This window comes from Manacus vitellinus, unplaced genomic scaffold, assembly GCF_001715985.3.
Source record: "Manacus vitellinus isolate BGI_N305 unplaced genomic scaffold, ASM171598v3 scaffold_73_pilon, whole genome shotgun sequence".
NCBI lineage: Eukaryota > Metazoa > Chordata > Aves > Passeriformes > Pipridae > Manacus > Manacus vitellinus.
In genome coordinates, this window is record NW_021940773.1 from 2,397,535 (window position 1) to 2,420,033 (window position 22,499).

The 22,499-nt window shown below is 36.0% G+C and overlaps 1 long non-coding RNA gene across 1 annotated transcript; it reads left to right on the forward strand.

Moving 5' to 3' along the window:
* The first annotated feature begins 1,040 nt into the window (after window positions 1–1,040).
* LOC108641688 lies at window positions 1,041–21,790 on the forward strand. The gene is made up of 6 exons (XR_001922202.1): window positions 1,041–1,152; window positions 8,344–8,464; window positions 11,026–11,104; window positions 13,546–13,617; window positions 21,334–21,399; window positions 21,709–21,790. It is a non-coding gene; the product is annotated as an uncharacterized LOC108641688 (long non-coding RNA).
* Window positions 21,791–22,499: the final 709 nt, after the last annotated feature.

The window sequence follows — 22,499 nt, forward strand, 5'->3', positions numbered from 1 at the left end:
AGAGGGGGAGCGAAGGGACCGTGCCTATCACTGTCACTGATTGAGAACAGCAGGTATGGGGAGATCCATGCGACAGCTCTTCATTCTCCTAGGCTTATACATCTATACTTTCATTCCCCAACTTCACCTGGTTCTCCCCACAGCAACCCTATTTACTTTCTTTGAGATAAATTTACTGACTTTTCCTGCTACTACTGATACCTACCACTACTCTTATCTATACAACATCAAAACACAGTGAATCACATATGTATTTTATCACTTTTGTATACAGTGTGATGTGCTTGGTGAGCAGTTCTCTTCTTCCTCAACAATTCCTGGATCTCGATTGTTTTCATCAAACCAGTCCTTGTTCTTCTTGAAGGAGAATCCTAAGGATTCTTCACCAGATGTGCCTATCTCGTATTGGCCTTTTTAGCCACCAGCGTGCTTGTAACAAATGTGGGTAGAGCCTTCCCCAAATCTTTGTTCGCGAAGCCTAGCCATGATACAGTGAAATAGTAACTGGTCTAGAGAAGTGCATTAAATAAATTATAATATAGTTAAATATAATCCACACAAAATACTCAGAAGCGATTGCAACAGCCAGCTGTAATAAATTTTTATATTCATGGATGATCATACTCTTGTTTAATGCAGGGCTTGTTTTACACTTAGTATGCAGAGTAGTAGTTTCCTATTCTATGAAAAGGTAAGGGAGCTTAAGCAAATACTGTTTTAACTTATTCTTAAAGAATATGGTCATTTTAAAGTAGCATAAGTTTAAATAAGCAGAACTTTAAATAACTGTGATCTGCTTCTGTTTGCAAATGAGCTATCAAAAACCCCCTAGCTTCTTTTCAGTACAATTTTTAGTGCTTTTACCCTAAAACCCTAATGCCAAATAATCACATTTGGAACTGATCTGTGTGTTCTACAAACTAATTTTCTTATCACTCTGGTTCATTTCAGCAATCTAGTTGTTCTTAAACTAATTGTATTGAAAAAGAAGGACTCGATTTAAGAGAAGCTAAAATCCCTTCTTGTACCTTGCTTTTTAGGCTCAAACCTTTTTTTACAGAAAGCTTCTCCTACTGCCCAGAAGGAAAATTTCTTCCCAGTTGCTCACCTAATTGTGCATCTTGTCTACAAGCAGAAAGTTTCACTGGCTCTGTAAGTCCATCCAGTGGCTGCATATGGGAATTGCATATTTTTGAGGGTAAATTCCAATTTTGTACAATTTAGCTTATTAAGTAGTGTAGTTAATGTTATTACTGGAAATAAACGTGAACTGAAATGTACAACTGGAATACTCCCAGCCTTTGCTAATAAGTAGATCTATATCTCTAAAGTATCCTTTGAGTAATACTGGGAATTGATTTGTTGTTCCAGCAACAGGGACAAGATAAAAGTTGATGATTATTTATTTGTATTTAAATTAATTACCTCCTAGAGTGAGGAACAGAAACCTTCTGAGTGAAAAGTTTTAGCTTATTTTCATTCTGAACCTGAGACAACTGAGGTCATTGTGAATGCTAGGCTAGCTCTTGTGAATCATCCTCTTAGATCTCATGTGTGTGTTCATAGTAAAGCAAACCTCTGTGAAGTTACATCTTCTAATTATTGAGTATGTGTTTTTGTTAAATGGCATGAGATACTTCAAAAAGTCATTAAAAAACTGAAAGAGGACAAGATCTGAACAGTGTGTACCAGAAGTCACATTAAGAATTTATATACAGACTATTTCCAGAAAATCCTGATTAAGTTCAGTACTGAATCTTGATGGATCATCAGACTAAATCAGGCCAGCTGATTGTTTGAGAATCTATCATTAGATGTAGCATTTCCCCTTGATGATGACAGCAATTTGAGCCTTAGTGCCTTGAGCCCTAATTCTAACATCATTTCCATTATTGCTACCAGTGCTGAAGTTGTAACTGTAGAGAATATTGGTGGAATACTTTTACCAGTTAGAAAAAGCCCATTTGCTAAAAGCCTTTTAATTCTCTGTTCTTGGTAAATAAGGGCTTCTAAAATGTTCACCATCATTACTACCTTTTTTCTTCCCATGAAAGTAAATGTATCTTTAATTTTGCCTTCTAGAGTGAATACATTATGATATAGCTTACAATTACATGATAGCCTATAATTTGTCCAGCCCTGCTTCAGTTAGTGTGTAGGTTGTGGAGGCATAAAAAGGCATAAAGAGAGAATGACTTCTGTAACACCAGCCTAAATCTAGTACTTTTAAAAAAATTAAGAGCTTTATTTTTCTATCTTTATAAATAAATTTTACCCTAGAAAGTTGTAGAAGTGTGTGTAAGATACTGTCATGGCAGGTACTTTGTGCTTGTTAAAACAACCATGTAGTACCTGTTGCCTGCTGTGGTACAACAGTTGCCTTTATAATTCTTTCCAGTGTTTTATACATTTCAAATCTTCATTATTTTTGGTCTAGAATTGCCACTACTGAGGTTGCTATGTTTGTAAACTCTAGCAGTTTCTCTCCAACAAGATATCTGGTTTTAGTAATAGAGTTTTGAATTAGAATATTACAATTCCTTCTTGCTGCAATGATTATTATAAAATAGATAATGTCAATGTGTTGTGGATATAATGCAACTCGATCTGCTACAGAAACTCTGCTTTCAGGTTTGGTTTTCTTTTGTTTGTTTGTTTTTAACTAGGGCCACAATAAATATATACCTTCTTTGTTAGCCTAAGTACTCCCCAGACCTGAAAACATAGAGCCTTCATGGAACTTTAAGTTAAAATGAGTTGGCTTTGGAAAATGAATGCAGAAAACATTCAACTCATCTCTGGAACCCACTCTAGCAGTTTTTTGCATGGTTCTCACTTTACGAAGTTGGCTGGTATCTTATGAATTCACTTTCCTCTGTAAGGGTATAGAGTTGGGTGATATAGAACCACTGAATGAACTCCTAGCTTTCCTTTCTCTGTAAGCTGTGAGTCTCAGCATATTTTAGTTGGAGCACAACATAGGTTTCCCTACTGTGTACTTGATCAGTCTGCAAAAGCTGTTGTTATAACACTGCCTTTGTCCTCTCCTTCCCTCTGAGTACAACCAGAGGATCACTTGGTTATTTTATTTTACTTGCATTTACCAGTGTTAGCATTTCATTATTCATGTGTCAGTTATGACTATATCATTTATCAGAACCAAAAAGACTCCGCTTCTTAGTACATTACAATAGCTACAAATCTTTCCAGAGGCATCCAGTAAATTATTTTGGTTTTGTTTGTTCCATTAAATATATAGGAAACTATTTTCCTCTAGTGAATTATTATTCTTCATGAGAAGACAAGGAATAAATATAATGTATTTCTGATTTGTTCTGAGCTCTTTACTGGAGATAGGAAAAGAACTCTAAAGGTGGTGTACCTTTCTTGAGGCCATAGTAGAGCCCACTTTTTAACCCTACCAGCTTCCATGCTTTTTGTCTGAGCAATATTAATACTGCAGCATTCTTCTGTTAATGCATGGCCCTGCATTTTACCATGTTCTGTGATGTGACAGATCAATAAACACCCTCAATGAGGAGATTACAAATAAAACTGTGGAATTTACAAATTTAGAAAATTATTTCCAAATCAGCTAAGTTTTTTAGCTAAACAAAACAAGATTTACGAATACCTGCATACCAAACACTTCCTATCAGAGTTCACAATATTTACAAAGCCCATTAGCAGGTTTTGCAGAACATCCTCAATCCTGTACTCAGCTGATAGGTTGTTACAGACACATCAGTATGGAAAAATTCTGTCCTGTTCTAGTTTCTCTTTCAAACGTCTCTAGCAGTTCCAGAAGTTATGAGATCCATTGCCTGCCTCAGTTCTGCCCTTTCCCAACAACTGCAAACAAGGCAAAGCGGTTTTCTGCAACCTGGTGGGGTTGCAGGCACCCTCTTTTTCTAGGGTGAACATAATCAAATTATTAGAATTGCCATTTTTTGGCATATTTCTCGTAGTTCTTGCTGCATGGAAAGACTTCACCATTTGATGTGTATTTAATTCAAAGTGGAAAAATGCAAAAGGAAAGAACAAACAAATTTAGAAGCTTTTCAGACAAAATAGTGGTCACAGAATTGAGTTTACAGGTCAGCACAAACATTCTAGGCATATGTTAGTCTGTTATAATTATGATTGTCGATTTGTTCTTCCCTTATGAATAAATATAAAATATACCATTTATATTTCTTTGGCCAGATTTTCTTTCATCTTTTCTAAGCCGACCACTCCTAATCTTTTGTATCTTCTGCTGTGCACAATAGAGCCCAATTTAGTAAGGATCGTCAAATGTCATTGCAAAACTGTTATGCAAAAACCATATTGCAAAACCATTATGTCATTTAGTAGTGTCTTTCAAATTCTAAAATAATTTTTAAGAAGTCTAGTCAGGGTTTATGATGTTATGTTCCATATTCCCAGAGATCTGTTTCAATTATATTTTCACAGAGCTGAATGTTTTGTTATGAGGTTAGAAGTTAGTTTTGAAAAATTTGTTTCAAGAATATTTACAGTCCATCTGTTTATGAGCAAAGCACAGACTGAAGAGACAGCATAGCACAGATGAGTCATAAACTGGTTCTTAATTATTGCAGTTTGGAGGCAGTACCAAGTGGTGTGTTTGGTCCTGTATGGTCCTAGTCTTCCCTGGAATTAATCTTTTGACAAAACTGGAAGACTTTTGGGTACCCACCCAGTCCTAAGAACTGTTTATTCTCCCATAATCCTGCCTTCAGAAATTGATAACTGACAACTGTTTGGTGAAAGATTAAACAACAGATGATTTTCAGTTCTTGTAATTTCTATACAGTTTCTTAATTTTACTGTAGTAAAAAAAATCCATATAGCAAACACTGCCAGTCATGTCACCCTTCTCATTTTAGAAGTGTGTAGTTTAGGATCACAAAATGTTTTGCATGTTTACATAACTGGTTATTTTTGCATCCCTGCTCTGAGGACGGTACCATAATATGCTCATTTTACAGTTGAAGGAAGTGTGGCAGAGAGCAATGACTTGATTCAGGGCACACATCAAGAGTGGTGTAGGCTCAGTCATCCCAATTCCCACTTATAGTGAATGCTACTTCGTTCTTCATACCACAAAAACTACAGCTTAAAAAAATGTAAAAATTTGTTTTGAAAAATTGCCCTGTAGCTCCTTTCTTGGGACAGGATTTTCAGAACCTGAATTCTGGCACCCGGACGCACCTTATCGTAATGCTTTACTAGTCTTTTTTGTGGGTAACTTTGTGCCTTTCAAAGAGCACCTGGATACAGCTAGAAACACAAGGAACTAAGCTAGCTTTGAAGCAGAAGGGCTGATTGCAATGGAGAGGAGTGGGATTATTTTAACTAAGCAGTGTTTTAAGATAGTGAACAATCTAGAAAAATCTTATTCCTAACAAATTACAAAAACAGTCCAGTGGCATTTAATTTATTCCTGTTATAAGCCCCAGTTTACCTCTAAGAGGTGTTAAGAGAAACTGTTCTGTCAAGCCCATTTAATAACAAGCTTTTATTCAACATGAATAATACTGAGCTCTTTTATGAATAAGATTAGAAAATTATTCTATTTTTATGTGAGAGAAATAAATTAATAAAGAAAACCAACACTTTGTGCACAAACCAAATGTTCCTCTCATCTCTGAGGTGACTCTCAAGTTACTTGTATCTTGTCAGCCTCACTTTTCAATAGTTTTGTTTTTATGGGTAGTATTTAGCAGGCAGCTCAGCTCCTCTAGTGTTTGCTACATGATAAATGTTTTTGTCCAGGACATTCTCAAACCTGACTGGATTGTCTGTGCTAGCATAGGCAGCTCCTTGTCAGCATACAAGGGATCCATATTGGCAGTTGTGCATTCGTTCGGTAGGTCACCCATGTAGAGAGTAAATGGAAGGAAACTGTAAATTACAGGGTTATAAATACATGAAGAGTCTCTTGAGCAAAGATTGAGTGGTTTCTGATGTCAGCAGAACCCTGAGATGAATTTAGTGTCCTGCTTTGTTTTGCTGTTTTTCTATTCCCTGTGAAGCAGGGCTCCTTTATAAAGAGAAGAGAAAGCCAATTTAATGGAGAAATCAAACTTAGACACTTAAATGATAACCATAAACATTTACAGGATGTCCTGTTCTGTCATGGCCACAGATAGATGCTTAAAATTCTGTCCCATGGATGTAGCTAAAATGGGAATTCTGAACCTATTCAATATAATCCATTTCATTTACTGGCTGTAATGCTGTTGCAAGTGGATATTAAAAAGAACAATCTTGGACTTTAAAATACTGTTGGTGTAGAAATTGAAGTATAAAACCAGAAAACATGTTAGTACAGTACAGATTTAAACAGGCAGGTTAGGAAGATAATGAATACATATTATGTAATAAAGAATAACAGGATTATCTATTTTCATGGCAGTGCAACACAAAATAATTCTAAAGACTAAGAATCTAAGATTTTCATACGGTCGGTGGTAACCAAGAAGGAATAATCTCAGTCAATGATATTCAGAAAAAAAGAAACTGAACTTTGTTACTGAAAAATTATCCATAGGCTTCAGTAATAAAAAATGATATATTTTGCAAACTGCCAGATTTTGCAAAGTGCAGATTACTCTGAAACCTGTAGGCAGAATCAGTGTGGCAATGCCCAACTGTATTTGCTTCTGACCCAGAGAAGGAAGAGTTGTGGTCTGAATGAAAAAGACAAAATAACAGCATGTCCTGTGTATGGGTCAAAGCTTTCAGGCTTAAATTCAGTCACAGCAAATAATAACCTTGTTTCTCTAGAAATATCTATTTTTCACATTGTGCAGCATAGTAATCCTAATAATTCAGTTGTGATCATTTTGAAGGATGTTGCATATTTCCTATAGTTAGTCTGAAGGAGCTCTAGGCTTGTAAACAGCATAATTTGTTTCAGAGGTTAAAGGTCTAGACCAAAACCTCAGTGTCTGTCTGGATCAAAAGCCAGTCAGTCTATGAAAGAGTGAAGACCTCTAGGCTGAATTACTTTTGTGGCATTGCTAAAATGCAAGGTGTGTCTTATCAGAGAATATTTATTTTAAATAATACAAGAATCTATCAAAATCCCATAACATGTTTCTACCTCAAATCTGAAAAATTAAATAAGGATAACTACCATTATGAGGATGTGGTTATCCTGTACCACCATCCTTCTCTAGCCTTTGTAAAGTTCTGAGAAATTACAAAGTATTTTGTAACACTAAAATATAGTGCCCTGGCAAAAATCAGAGGCACTGTGGCTCAGCTGTGATTTCCAGGTGTACATGGAATAAACTAGAGGTTGTGGGATAATTTGAGATGTTTTGTTTATGTCAGATTCTCTGTGGTGGCAACAAAAATACTCACTAGATTTCAGGCTAAAATGTGGATTAGTACTGAAAGTAATTACTTCTGTGTGACTACACAATTCCTTCTTCTGACACTAAATTTATCTCAGGCTTTTAGGAAGTCTACAGGCATTGAGAATTATATTGAACATATTCCATGTGTGCAAAAGAGAAACATTTCAGCCTCAGATGGGATATAACTTTTAATATTTCCACTTGTACCCTAGACAATAGTTCTATAAAATTTCTCATAGTTTAATAAAGTTTCTTATCCTAAATGCAGGTGTTTTCTTACAGCAATCCTGAAGGCAAAAATATCATTCCTTTCCCCTTGGAAATCTTGAATGATAACTCACAGAATAGAACAATAAATCAGTTATATCCAGGAAATGTTAGTTTGAAAAAGGAAAAAAGCCTACAAAATACTGATTTGATATTGCTTTCCAGATTAATGCAAAAACTTGACTGAACACATGGCTGCATTGTCATACTGTGCTTAAAATTGGCAGTCCCACATGGCATTGGACACAGTCCTGTCACTGGGTCCAGCCTGATAAGAAGAGAACCCTCAAACACTTTGACTCATCTCTAGTAAAATCTTTCTACACTTGGGCTTTCCCCCCCCACTAGGTTGCTTTTAAAAAACACTATGTTAATAATATTTTTGGAATTAGGCACATTTCAGAGAAATGCACTGTACCGTACGGAGTAATAATGCCCAGAAACTTATCTGTGTATAGTATTTCATCATATATATTAGGATGATATTTTAAAATATAGATCTTGGTGAAATAATTTAAGTTTTTTGACTGCAGGAATACAGGAATGAGCATACAAAAAGAAACTCCTAAAAACTTCAGAGTAGACCAAATTCTTACATGAGTAGCATCTAAAAATAAAGGATACTAATTATAACAACAGAAGATACTTACAAGTGTAGATGAACACACCTCTTTTTTTTCTCTTTCATTTCAACACATTTGGGAAGATCTGTGATGGAACATGCCTGCCACTTTCACTGTTAATGGAAAACAATGAAGTATCTGGCAGGATCAGTTACATTAAGGTGTGATTTCCTGCTGGAATAAGATCTGGAGGCCAAAGGGGAGGTAAGTACTTTCTTAATCTTATTTATTAATCTTAATAAATGCTTTAACTATTAAGTTACCAAGTATTGCAAACTGGGAAACACTGTGAAATCCTCTGTCTTATTTTTTATGAGGAGAGGATGATGGGACAGAGTTCTAGAGGAGAGCCAGTAGCTGAGAATCCTGAATAAGCCCTTAATTGTCTCTGGGGGGACATATATTAGATCCTCTCCTTTTTTTTGGTCATCTTTTACTGGTAGCTTTGTCTGTTAAGTTTACTGGTTTGTACGCCTGAATTTCCTGTGTTTTATGGGGACTCTGGGTACCTTCTCTCAAGAAAGTGAATTTTATTGCAACACACACATCCATGATGGAAGTAAGCCAAGTTAATGTTTTTCTACTCTAGAAGCAACTTGAGTTTTTTCAGCAAAATAAAATGCCAGTGTTCTTTGTACTCATTCAGCATCAGGCAGAAAGTAAAAATGAGGCATTTTGAAAGTTCAGATGTGAGAATTTGTGCGAGCTCTGCTACAAACTAAAGGAATGTGAAAAGTTTTAAGCCCTGGTGTCATCTGATATGGCAGACTATATTATTGCAGAGTTTGCTGCCAAATCCTAATCTAATCAAGGCAGATACATTTCCTTTAACCAAATAGTTTCCAGTCATGTCAGAAAAAAAATTAAACGAAGCAGTGAAGGAGATTATGATCTACCTAGGAAAACAAAGTAGTTCTTAATCTGGATAATATATTATTACTTTGTTGTAAAAGGTTAGATTCAGACTGAGTGTTGTTTTAGTAGTTGCTGATTAGTGATGCGTTATTATGGGAAGTAATTAAAAGCTTGCCAGACTGACGAAGCAGGGTCTGTGCACAGTCAAAGTGGGAATTCAGAAGCCTGGCAGATTAGATTTCCAATTAAAGTCTGTGATTTTAAATCATTTTAAACAAACATTGTTTCACTTCCCATTGGAGTAGAATAGGTTCATTTGGAAATACTGTGAAATCACTTCATCAGAAACAAACCAAGGACATATTGTCTTTCTTAGACTGCCAAATTTGTGAAGTAAATCAAGTTTTTTTCTAGATTTCTCTGGTACCTAGTTTACATAGCTGTTTTGTGGGTAAATTAATAATTTTTAACTGCATTAAATATGAACAATTATGCACAAATAGTAATACCCAATAGTAATTACATGGAAGGACTATATTAACCCCTTAGATCTCTTTTATTTTAGTAGGGTTTTTTTAATGCCTTTGTTATTTAGAATTACTCATGATTTAACTTCAAGTTTTGGGCCCAGTCTTCACATATTTTATGTCTGAGCTTTCTGGAGTGGTCACAACCCAATTTCATATCCATGTTGCCTGAAAAGACCATTAAGACACTCCAGGATAAACATATGCAATGGTAATTAAGTAATTAGATGCCTCTACATTTCTTTGAATGCTCTACTACATCAGGAACAGAGCAGATGAAGCGGGGGTTAGTTTTTTTTCTGAAACACCTGTTCTCTCTCCCTCGTCCTTTCCGCCTTCCCTGTCTCCTCTGCTTTCTGCCAGGAACTGCTGGAGTCCATGAGATGGCACTACGGCATAGCAGGGTGTTGGGACATCAGCTCTACAGCTCCAACTTTATAGCATGGATAGATCCCTTTTTAAACTCTAGAGATTTGTTCAAATTCTAGTTTCCTTATGTCAAATATCCTGCCTTTCAGACTGTCATCAGTTGGGAATTGCGGGTGATTCCTGCTAGGGGACATAGGAGAATTCCAGTGTAGAAAGGGATCAATTTACTAAAAAATTTGGGAAAAATGTTTACTCTAAGCTCCCTCTATTGAACTGTTAGGTGAAGGCTCCTCTTTGGAACTAGCAGGAATGTCTCTGAGAAACACAGTTAATCAGTTAAGAAGGATTTTAAAATATTCAATTCATATGTTCTTGGCTTATCTTCAGATTCTAATATATAAGGCAAAGGTTGTTTTTTGATTAAATATAAAAAGGTAACACAATTTAGGAGGTGTGTCCTTCAAGTAACTTTTATCCAGACTAGCGCACAGAGAGGAAATGCCTTGTCAAGCCCCAGCCACCTGAGACCCACTGGGCTATTAAGGCCAAGTTAATTGGTTCAGGCAGGGTGATATAAGCAGTGAAGAGCCTACAAGATCAGCATCCCTCCCTCCCTAAAATGAGAAGAGCAAAATCCTTCCTGTTGTGGATCTGCTCTGCAACTTTGCAGGGAGGAGAGCAGGAAGGAGGACAGCTCTTACTTTCTGGAACAGAAAGCAACCTCTGCAGCTGTGAAACCTGAGAGAACAATGGAGATTGTGTAGACAAGCAGTTACGGGGGGCTGCTCTTGGCTCTCTGAGGCTTGATGCCAGAGAGCTCCCACAGCAGCAATCTTTTCTTTGTAATAAATTCTAAACTTCTGTTGACCTTATTGCTGTGCTCTGGGCTGAATTGCATGTGAACAACTGACGGGACGTACCCCAGATCTTGTAATTGTGGATGCTTACTGAATGCCAACAGAACTGTTCTGGACAAGACCAAAATGTAACCGAAAGCATTTTTCTTGTTTCCAGACTGAATGTGAACTAAGCTGTTCATTCCTGCTTTAGCCATGCCCTGGAAGAACATATCATACCGCTCAAGTCACTTTAGGTTAGTGTGGTAGACGTAGCTCTCATTTTCCCATTTTCAATCCTGTACTGCTTTGTATTAAGATTGGCTTATTTTTTTTTAATGAAAAACCTCCAACCTTCAAGCTTTTATTTTAAAAAAGTCTGAAGACTTCACTTTTTTCTCTACAGAAACATATTGTCAACTGCAAATATAGAGAAAGTAAAACCTGAAGGTTTTTATACTTTGGTATCACTTTGAAGCATTTGTTCAATTTAAAGTCCTTGCTTTTTATTCCAGGTTCTGTGGAGAACATGTCATTACAGACCATTCTTCTTCACTTTGTTGTAAACTACTTCTATCCATAGGCCATAGTTCTTCCAACTTTATGGATATGCCTAAAATCTATTCATGTGAACATTCACATTGATTTCTTTTTTATATTGTGTGCAATAGGCATGTGTATAACTTGTAAAAATCAGAACAGAATTATTACTTTGTCCTCAGCGGATTAAAACCATTTGAAATGTCTACTATTTGCCAAATGAGACATAAGATCCTGATTTACACCATCAGTTTTCTACAAGACCAAATCTATTTAAACAATACAGTAAAATAATATTGTTCCCTGTTACATATAACAGTGGACTTTGATAGTAAGTAGCCCACAACTATTGGATTAATATGTGTAAGTATTTGTAATACATGTTTTAAATTATATACCAGGATGGACTGTGCATTTTTTATACATATGTATGTGTGTGTGAGTATATAGTCTTGGACTGTAGCCAAGACTACGTAAGAAATATTGTGTGTGTAGAAGCTCTGAATGACCTCCTTCACAAACATCATCATGCAGGCATTTTCTCTGTTTTACCACCCCTCAATGCTCTTTCCTTTAGTTAACTGTATTTCTGGCTCATATCACACTAGAATATATTCCTTCCACTGCCTGTCATCTACTAGGATTCATTTTAAATGAGGTAGTCACTATCCTTATCTAATGAATGATAGTACTTTGGCCAGTGCAGTTTAAGGATTGGGATGATTTATGGTTCAGTTATCTGAACACAAAATAAGATTTTTTGGCAGTGAAATAAATATTTGAAATTCAAATTTTATAAAGGGGTTCTTTAAAAACACTTTGATGTTTAATCACACTGAAAAAGAACTTTATTACATGAGTGGCTGTAAGACTTTTGGATGCTGTCTGTATTTATACCACACCATCACAAGAGAAATTATTGTTACTTATTGAAGAAATAATCTCTGTTCTTTCTAGTTGGATTATATTTAAAGCCTAGAAAATTTTGACAAAAGAGGAAGATGAAAGCTAAAGTCAGTGATAGATTCAGTCTGGAAATAGTTGAAATGTGTCTTGTGGGATAAATGGTTTTTTATATTGACTGCATGTCAGCTCTATATTAGATGTGAGCATGACAATAGCAGAGAAGACAACTACCATAATTTACCTACTTTTATAAAAACCAGATATTGCCGGGTTACCCGTGCAAGTGTGGTGTTATTTTGTAATTTGGGTGCTTTTCACACAGCCTGATTCAAGGCACTCCATGGCAAGTGCCTGTGTTGGTTGATTAGCCTTCCTAGAATCCTCAAAATTTGTTAGGAGAAAGAGATTTCTACCACCCAGAGGACAATTCAGAGGAAGGATTTACTGAATTACTGAATTACTGAATGAATGAATGAATTACTCTCCTGAAGAGGCCTTCTCACCCTGCTGATACACAGGAAACCAACAGCATCCAACTTCCTATTTTATTGTATAAACAGAACAAAAAAATGGCAATGTCAGGAATAAAAACCAAATCAGGATAAGTATATAAACCTGTAGTATGCTGAATGTAAAATGAGGCACTTAAAGCCAAAAATTAGAAACCTGAATATGCCTGCTTATGTGGTACCAATTTCTAGGTTTTCTCAAACTGTGCCTGTTGATATGTCAATGGGCATGTCTGGAACTGCTTGAGATTTCGTAGTGCTGGAGAGACAACACATGCCATACCTCATAGTCCACATACAGAAACTAGATGTTCTCTCTATTATAAGACACATTCTTTTCCTTTCATCTCTTTCCGTGTCAAGACCATTGTTAATGATTTTAGTGGTTAAAACAATGGTTAAAAGGTCCATTCTCATTTGAAAGTTGATGATACAAGCATAGGACATTTTAAGCATTTAACAGTGTGAAAAATTAACACTGTGATTGCAATAGATGCTGCATAGTAATAGAAGGAAAAAACTAGTTCTCACCTGAGGCAATTGTACAATGTAATAAGATACAAAACCTGTTTTAGTTCAGAACAGCAGAAAAAGTTTAATCAGATTCAAGAAACTGGGGAATTGGTAATGTCGGCACCATGTCAATTCCATCACTGCAACACAGGTTTGAAGCTTCTAGTGGAACTAAGGAAAACAAAGATTATGTTAATAATTTTGTTAACTTTTTTTTCTTTATTCCTAAGAGACATTAAAAAGGCACCAAGAAATAGTGTTAACAAAGTCAAGACAAATTGTGTTCATCTGGAGAGTTAGAGGTACGTTGAAACTGATGTCTTATCATTCCTTTTTTTTAATAAATATCCAACTACTAAAGAAATACAGACAGGTCTGAATGAGTGTCTAGTGATAGTACATCAAAAAATGCATATATAACAATGCTGTTGTAAAGACTGCCCAATAATCACAGCCTACATTAATTCCAGAAAGCACACACAACTAATATTCCTTGGCTTCATTTTTAAGGCAGCATTTGGAAAGTTATGTGCACTAATCCTGTAACAGTAATGGCATTTGTGTTTCCAACACAAGCATAGCTTTGAAAATGTAACCATAAGAGTCCCATGCAGCAGTCAAAGTAATGCCTGGCTTCTGAGAAAGAAGAACAACTTTGCAAAATTTTGTCACCAAACTAAAAATACATTCTGTATCTCGGGGAATCCTCATATAAACATTCTTTTCCTGGCTGCAGGGATGTAAGATCACAAGGAAATGGAGGAGAAAGAGCGGTTACTGAAAGAACCCGAGTCTGCTTCTTAGCTGTCTGAAAATCCGCAGTGTCCCCATTTTCCCACAAAAGTGTTATCATAGTGTTATCATGATTTGGTTTGGAAGGGACATTTAAAGGTCATCTAGTCCAACAGTAGGGACATCTTCAACCAGATTAGGTTGCTCAAAGCCCCGTTCAGCCTGATCTTGAATGTTTCCAGGAGTGAGGCATCCACCACCTCCCTGTGAAATCTGTGCCACTGTATCACCATCCTTATCATGAGAAATTTCTTCCTTATATCTAGTCTGAATCTATCCTCTTTTAGTGTAAAATGATTACCCTGTGTCCTGTTGCAACAGGTACTCCTAAAAAAAATTATAACCCCTGAGAGGTGAGTGGTCACTTTAAGTACTTCATTATTTAAATTGGTAAGGTAAAAATGCTAGTTTAGTCTCCTGTTGCCTGACAGAGCAAAGTAGTGTCTCTTCTCCTTCAATTCCTATTTACAGAGAGTAGGACCTTTGGAAATTTTCAGAATTGGCATTTTTCCTCTTCTCCCTAGAACAAGAGTTGTATGTAAATCTTACGTGTGAATAGGAAGTTAAGTGAAATTCAGTAATTCATATAGGGAAGTAGCAAATGCAATCTGAAAAGTTTCAGCCTGGGTATTTTTATTCAAAATTCCTGTTGACTTCAGAAGAATGAAAGATGTGGGTCTTTTTCACAACAGAAAAACAATCCTATGTGTTAAATATCTGTTGGAATGAATGGGTGTTGCTGGCTTTTTGTATCATACTGGAAGTTGTCAATTTCTGAGGATATTGGTTTCCACTCTTGTGGTTGAGAGCGGGGTTATTGGTCATTATTATTTGTGACACCTATTTTAAATAGGGACATAATTAAAAACTCTGTCCAGGATAGCAGTATCTAAAGATTGCAGTCACATACATCAACACTGTTGTGAGTCTGAATAAAACTGCAATAATATTGTTGGGTTTAGGATTAGGGGTAAGGGTAGGGGCAGGGTTAGGGATTAGAGTTAGGGGGTAGGGGTAGGGATAGGGATTAGGATTAGGGTTAGGGGTTAGGTTTGGTTTTTTTTTATTCCACTGTACAAATCTCGTATTTGATTTTGAACATGTACTTCAGGACTTTTGAGGGAATAAAGATTTGGCATTGTGTATTCCTATGGAAATCTCACCATTAAAGTTCATCCTAACTTTCAAAAACACTACAGATATACTCCCAGATACAATGTATCTGCTTGCCTGTATGTATGACTTGTAAATCATGAGAATAAAACATGACTTATTCCAAACGTTAAGGGTTTTCTCTTTTACAGGTCTGAAATCATTTTGCCACTAGTATATGTGATTGCAAATTTACAGGTGACATGGCTTATTTCAATAAAAATGCCAGATATCAATTTCTAAGGGATACAATTTCATATACTTCTTCATGACAGCTAATTTTACCACACAGTGGTTGGTGTTGTTTCTGTTACCAACAAATACTTGTCAAATGAGGAAGCTCTGTGCTTTCACCTTATGATTTTTCTTTTGTGAAAAGTTTTATGATCCATCCTGGACATTTCTTCTAATAATATTTCACAGGAGGCAGTGAAGAGCTGCACTCCCTTGAAAAGGAAATCTCTGTATCAAAGAGACTGTTCCTTGGTACATCTGTAGAAGTGTCTACACTTCTCTGAGGCGTACTCTATCATGTAGTAAGGAGGTAGTAGATTTCTTCTCCTTCTCATTCTTCAACTGGAGGCTGACTGAATTATGATCATGATGCCTTCTACTTCCTTTTATTGGTGACTTGCAGTCTGTGGTCAAGTCTCTGCTCTCTGAGGTTGCAGAGATCACGCCTGTTGCGAGCCCTTCTGCATTGTGCAAAGGCAGATGTCTTGGGTATCCCCCAGTTTATGAGTTACGTGGGATCATTGCAATATGATTTTGCATGTCTATAATGCTTTTAAAATCCTTGTTAAAAAAACCCAGCCTTTGGCTGTTTCAACGTGACCATCTCCTGCCTGTGCCCATCAAAAATTTCTTTTGGTCCAAGGTACTTTATGTCAATAAAGATTGCTTAAATAGCCTTTGCATAGCACAGCATGAGTTTCTCAGAGGGGCTATAGGTATGGGAAGGATGAAGCAGAAATCCTGAAAGAAGGAAGCTGAGAGTTCTGCAATGGCTGGAAATAGATATGAACAGCAATTTGATAAAACAGCTTAAAAGAGTTAGTTTTCTTACCACACCCACAAAACCCCCACATCTTTGGTATGATTGGACATATAGAGTCCACTACGGAGGGTCCTGATCTCTAGAGCAGGTCTCCACATACTGAGGCTCTGATCTCAGAGCACCCATAAAAGAGCAATGAATTTAGAACTCCTTTCTTGTGTGGAGGTCTTGCTGTCTCTGACAAACAGTTTGTGAGAGAATCATGGATGGTTTTGTGTATGCTTTCCCCCAGTTTTCTCCCCTCACCCCTGGAGCATTACTGTGTGGTTAGTCACATCCAGTGTCAATATATTCTGGTCAGATACTTGGAATGCTGCATTGCTGGAGTTACATTTGCTCACAAAACAATAGTCTTCCTCTCATAAAATAGAATTAGCATGTATATCATCCTGTTTAGTGTGGGGCATCAAAAAGTGAAGATCTATCCAGCTTGGTGTTTCAGACACCTTGCTGTTTGGTATATTAGATGGGATTTTTTTAAAGATTCAGGAAAAGCTTTTTCTATTCAAATGTCTTCAATTTTTCCTTAACAGTCTGAATTCTGGAATGCTTAGTTAATTGTAGGTCTGTTATTTTCACTGTCAGGTAATAGCTGTCAACATCTTTAATAGACTACCTGAAATAAGCAGCATTTTAGACATGTTGGTGGTTTTCAGCATTAAATTACATTTTGTATGATTCTAACAGCAGAACCCAAACTTCCTGAATTATGCCAAGAAGGAGGAATCTGCTACTTGTTTTGTAATCCATGTGAAAGACATATGATTTAGAAGATAAATGTCCATTCCCACTAATTAGAGCAAAAAACTTTCTAACTTCTGTGAGTTCTGCCTCTTGGGTAACTGTTTAAGATTATATTGAAGTTACCTACAATCTAAGCTAAATATCCTGAGCCCATGGAATAACTTTCTCTTGTAATTGGTAGATAAGAAATTTTATAGTTTAAAAAAAAAGAAGCAGGAGAAAAAATTTTCTCTGCTTCTAGAAGACCAACAATGAATCCTTCCCAGCAATCTCTTCAGTAATGTGTAAAATTTTAGTAGAAATAGATTTTCTTAAAAGATGTAGCAGCTCATTTTCTGTTCCTTTTGGTTGTGAGAGTCTTTTTCTGTCAATCATAACTTTCAGAATTGGATGTTCTACACTGAGATTCTTTTCTTGGTGACTAACCTGTTTTCTTGCATTAGGCCAGAATAGTACAACTAAGCATATGAACTTGGGAGATAGTCAAGTATTTCCAGTTAAGAAATACAGATTCTGAAATGCAGATATGCCAAAGGCCATATGTTCTTTTGGCTGAAGTGCTTAAGCACAGGGTAGGCTTAGATTTATAATTTAGATTTACAGGTAGCATGCAATACTATTTTACTTTGTAAAAGCTTGTCACGTGAAAGGTATGGGGAGGGATTCACCTGACTTTGGATTTGCATATGAAAACCTGGTACTAAATAATAATCAATGTAATACAGAGTAGTATGGCTCTGTATGAATATATGAATCTCCAATTTAAAGCCATGAGAAATTTTATTTCTTAATATCCCACATAATGGAATGAGTTTAAAATCCCAAATAAGAACATTGTAATTCAAATATTTTGCAGGTACCAAAACCAGATGAACTCCTACAGGATTAAGATTTTATTTTCTTGCAACTATAAAATGTAGTCTAAAGATGAAAGAAGAATGCTTATTTTCCCCAGGAAGCAGTTTCCCTTCTGTTTTTCCTTGAAGCATTAATTTTCCTCTCAGCAGAAAAAAAAAATGGCCACAGAAAATAAACTGTTATTTTGCCCTTTGCATTGTGTCATGGATGAAGAAGCTTTGTGATTTCTTTAAGGTCTTAGCTCTAACTACTGGGCCATAGCATCAGAGATTGATTGCTGCTATTGTGTGCCATTAAGGGATATTATATATTCAGAGGTCTGAATCATTACTAGGTTTTGTAGTACCCCAAAAAATCTTTTGGTATTTCTTTTCAGTGCAACGTGAAGGAGCTTTCATTTTGCTTTTCTCATTGTCATAGAGATCCTGCTATGATTTGTACAGCTTACCTATGTCAAGAATGTAGTTTTAGAAGCTTGTGTAAATTATCTGTTATTCACTAAACTGTAATGGGCTACATACCCATGAGATTATGAATTTATACTAGCTTATGATTAATTTAAATTATTGATAGAAATGCTGTTTACTGACAATGACAAGCATAGTATGAAATAATTTTGCTAACATCATCTGATTTTTGCAGTAACAAACATTTTCTGATTTTCACATGATAGGGCAAGAACCTGATCCATAGAAATGACATCTTGTTTGTATTTCTTCCAAGATTATAAGAACTTCCGTTACAAAAGGGTTACAGATAACAAACTTACAACCCTGAAGGTATTTTAGTTTGTTAGTCACAATGTAGTTACTTCATTATTAGCAGCAACAAAAGTTTTCCCATTGTCTACTAAAGTACCTTGCTAGGGATCTAGAATGACCCTTCTTAGGTATTTGGGAATGTTCCAGTCTCTAACCAACTTCTGTCCCTGGTGTATATGACATATGTGATTTGTGTTAGCAAATATAGTGGTATCTATAATAAAATAAATTTTAAAGTGTATAATTGAGTGAATAGTTAACTTTATCCATCCAAGTAAACTTTACAGAAATGAACATTAAAAAATTATGGTCAAACTGGATTGAAATAAATGTAAATATTACTTTTTCTCAACTTTGTATATAGTTTATTTAGCAAGTTTTATTAAGCTCGCTGGAATGAGAAATGAGCTGTGAGCCCTCACAGAATTAACTAGGCATGTTTGTTTCTGTTATCAGGGGCAACAGATAATGGAGTAGGAGACCCTGATAACAGAAGAGCTTTCATAAAAAGATCATAGTGCAAGTAGAGATGCAAGTACAGCATCATGTTATGGCCTCAAACCCTTTATTTAACCCAGAAAGAGCTTGAGTACTTCCAGACCATGCTCTCCATGAGGACTAGCTCAAAGTTTACAATGTGTATTTTGATTTCCTGAATTTTCAGGGTCCCAAAAGCTCATAACCCAGATCAAAACTTCTATCAGGGAGAATAGCTGCCTGCAGAGGCCCTGTCCTACCCTTCAGAGAATTTGTCCCCTTCCAATTTAATTAATCCCAGGAGCCTGTTCACTAAACCACAACCTGCTCTCAGCCACACTGAACCTCATTCAGGATGCTTTATCTAGAAGCTACTTCTAACCTACCCTAGACTTTTCCCTAAATCTACAGCCTTTCTCAGAGAATACTCCCAGCTCAACACAGCTGGGAAAGATCTAAACCCTAATGGCCCAGCTCCTGCTGTGCCTTGTGTTACTGGTTGGCTTCAGAGGCCACTCAACTCACACTCCTTCCTTTCCTCCCTCTATGATTAGTGTAGTGGCTGGGTTTGTTTAATGTTTTGTAGAGGAGAGGCTTGGTCTTAGTTGTTTTTTCAGAATCCCTGAGCTACTCAATGGGACCTCTAAAGGATGAATTACAGAGGTAAGAGTCTTCCCTGAACAAGTTAAAAAATCAGTGTAAGATGGTTCAATGCAAAACAGTGCAATGTGAGGTCTTTTTTAATTCAGATGGTGGTAAATTATTTTATGTATGAAAGTAACTTGTTACATGAAAGCAACGTGTTACGTGATTGGCCTCTTTAAAAAGGAGAACTGGAGTAGTATTTATACCTACCTGTTACTGTGCTTCTTTTAGATCTCAGTATTGTTACAGTGATGGTGAAATGTAGGCAAAATGAATAAAATTGTTTTCCAAAAGATGTGTTTGTAAGTATATGACAAGAAGTTGTTCTTTAATGGCTTGTATCCACAAAAGATAGAAGGATTTTAGTTCTAGTTTCACATGCTTTTTAAAGCTGTTCAGAAGTCCCTTGTTGAAGTTAGTTTCGATTTTGCATATAAATGTTCAACTATTTTATGCTAATATTGCTCGTATACATAGAACATATTCTTCCTAAATTTATAATACTTTTATTTCACATTTTTCTTAATTTTCAACCGAATTAGAACATTTTATTATTAAAAAATATTTATTTTAAAAATGTAGTCCCTTTTAATTCTTTTATTCAAATGACTCTAATATTGAGGAATCTTCAAAATTCCTTTGTAGTTAAAACTCAAATTATATAACTTTAAGAAAATTGGTTTTTATGTTGGTGGCTATTTTATCCTACTATTTTTCATAAGTAAAAATAGCTTCTTCAGTCATATTGACTATTGGTCAAACTGTATCAGCCCTGAGAGAAAATAGGTCTCTCCGAGCATCTCTTTTCTGTTCCTACAAGTTTTCCTCTAAATTGTAGTGAAAATATCACTATATAGTCTACTCTACAAGCAGCAAAATTGATATTGTAAGAGCAAACTATTTGTCAGGGAGCACTAGCAGAGTCTGAAATCCAAAGCAGGGTTAATGTTATAGAGTTTCAAGCCATTTTATAAGAATACATTCATTGGATCTTGACTTGTAGTTTAGCTGTAACAAGAGTATTGTATGCAATCTGGCAGAGCATAAATCTCCTGGACTCCAGTTATGGCATAATTTAATTCTGAGTCGTGTTTTCTAACGTAACAGCTTCTAAAACTGCATGTGCAGTTTAGTTGAGTGACGAGGTGCGAGGACTTCTACCTACAAATGAATTTTAGGGATCTTTACTATATTCACTGGAGAGAGTTTAAAATATACACTGACTTTTTAAAAAGAGCTTGATATTTTTTTCTGATATGTAGTAGAAGTTCTGGTCTGCTTATGAGATAATTTCAGAATCTTCACCTTTCAACTTCAATATGTGAATGAATTCTAGAGAATGAAGGTACTTGAAGAGGTTAAAGAAGGCCAATGCACTGTACTTGCCTACCTCACATGGTGAAGAATGAAGAGAATTCATTAAACAAACTGTGTTATAGGTGGGACAAGTAAAGGGACAGTCTGTGGTGTTCTATAAAAGCTCACTGACAAAACCTTGTGATTTGTCATGAAATTTCCATTTATCTGTTTAGCCATGGAAACCTGCAGTTAATGCTGTTGAGGTGCTAATGAAGTTGATGGGAAGGAACCCTTTAAAAGTAAGTTCAGATGAAACAAAAATCCCTTCCATTTGCAACAAGTGAATTGCATAGGGCTTGAAAATGAAAGAGTTATGTAAATATTTTTCTCTTAATTTAGAATAATTTTTTTTCTCTTTTAAAAGCTTCAAGATTTCAGTTGTAACCTCCTGTGACAACTGCCCTTAATGTATAAACAGATTTAACTGTGCGTTGCATCTGTACTTGCAGTAATATTCTCCCTTATTCAGTTGTAATCTAGAATATATAATCTAGAATCTGCTGCTGGTAGTGTGCTTTGGGCTGATTCAGACTCTTCTCAACTTCCAGGGAACTTGGATTCAGATGTAGAAGGACTGTAGATGAGGGGACCAAAGGATGTCTTTTTGGGCATGGTGTCCATGGGCATGGTGAGATGATAAAGTTTATATATTGTCAGAAAAATTAATGTGAAAGTCTTCACCAATTTGGTAGCCGAAGCAAAAACCCTGTCATACCCAGCATTGTAGCTACGGAAAATACGCATCACTGCTTTCAAGGTCATGTCTTCCATGAGAGCATTACAGTGTTTCCAGCGTGTTTCCAGACTTTCAGTCTGACGTCTGTGAGGCAATACACTTTTGAATGCAGGTGCACCTTCCTTAAAGTCAGTAATGAATATATCTTTTGTTTCCCATCTTTTATAAGGGTGCAAAGTCCAGATGTGGACCCAACTGCCACTAAAATCCTAGAGGGAGGGGTTTTTTTCTTAAAATTAAATGGAGAATTGGCAGTGGTGTTAGAAATTATTTGGCAATTCACATATCAAGTTGTCTAAGTGATGATTGCCTTTTAGCCTGAAGTTCCGTGAGAAAGATAGCTCTTGAGTTTTAGTTTAAAGAAGATTTGGAGATACATAACTGAAAGTTAAAAGACAATGAAAGATAGCTGAGAATGCTGGATAGCATAATCGTAGTGAAATGTAGGACTGGACTAATTTATTTGAAGTGTTTCTACTAATGAAACCCTGGCAAAATCACCCTAATCTTGTAATTCAGGGTTGCTCACTCTGCATAGTATTTACTCTTCTTTTAAAGGCTGTGTATATTTCATTTGCTAGTGATAACATAATAAGGCCACAT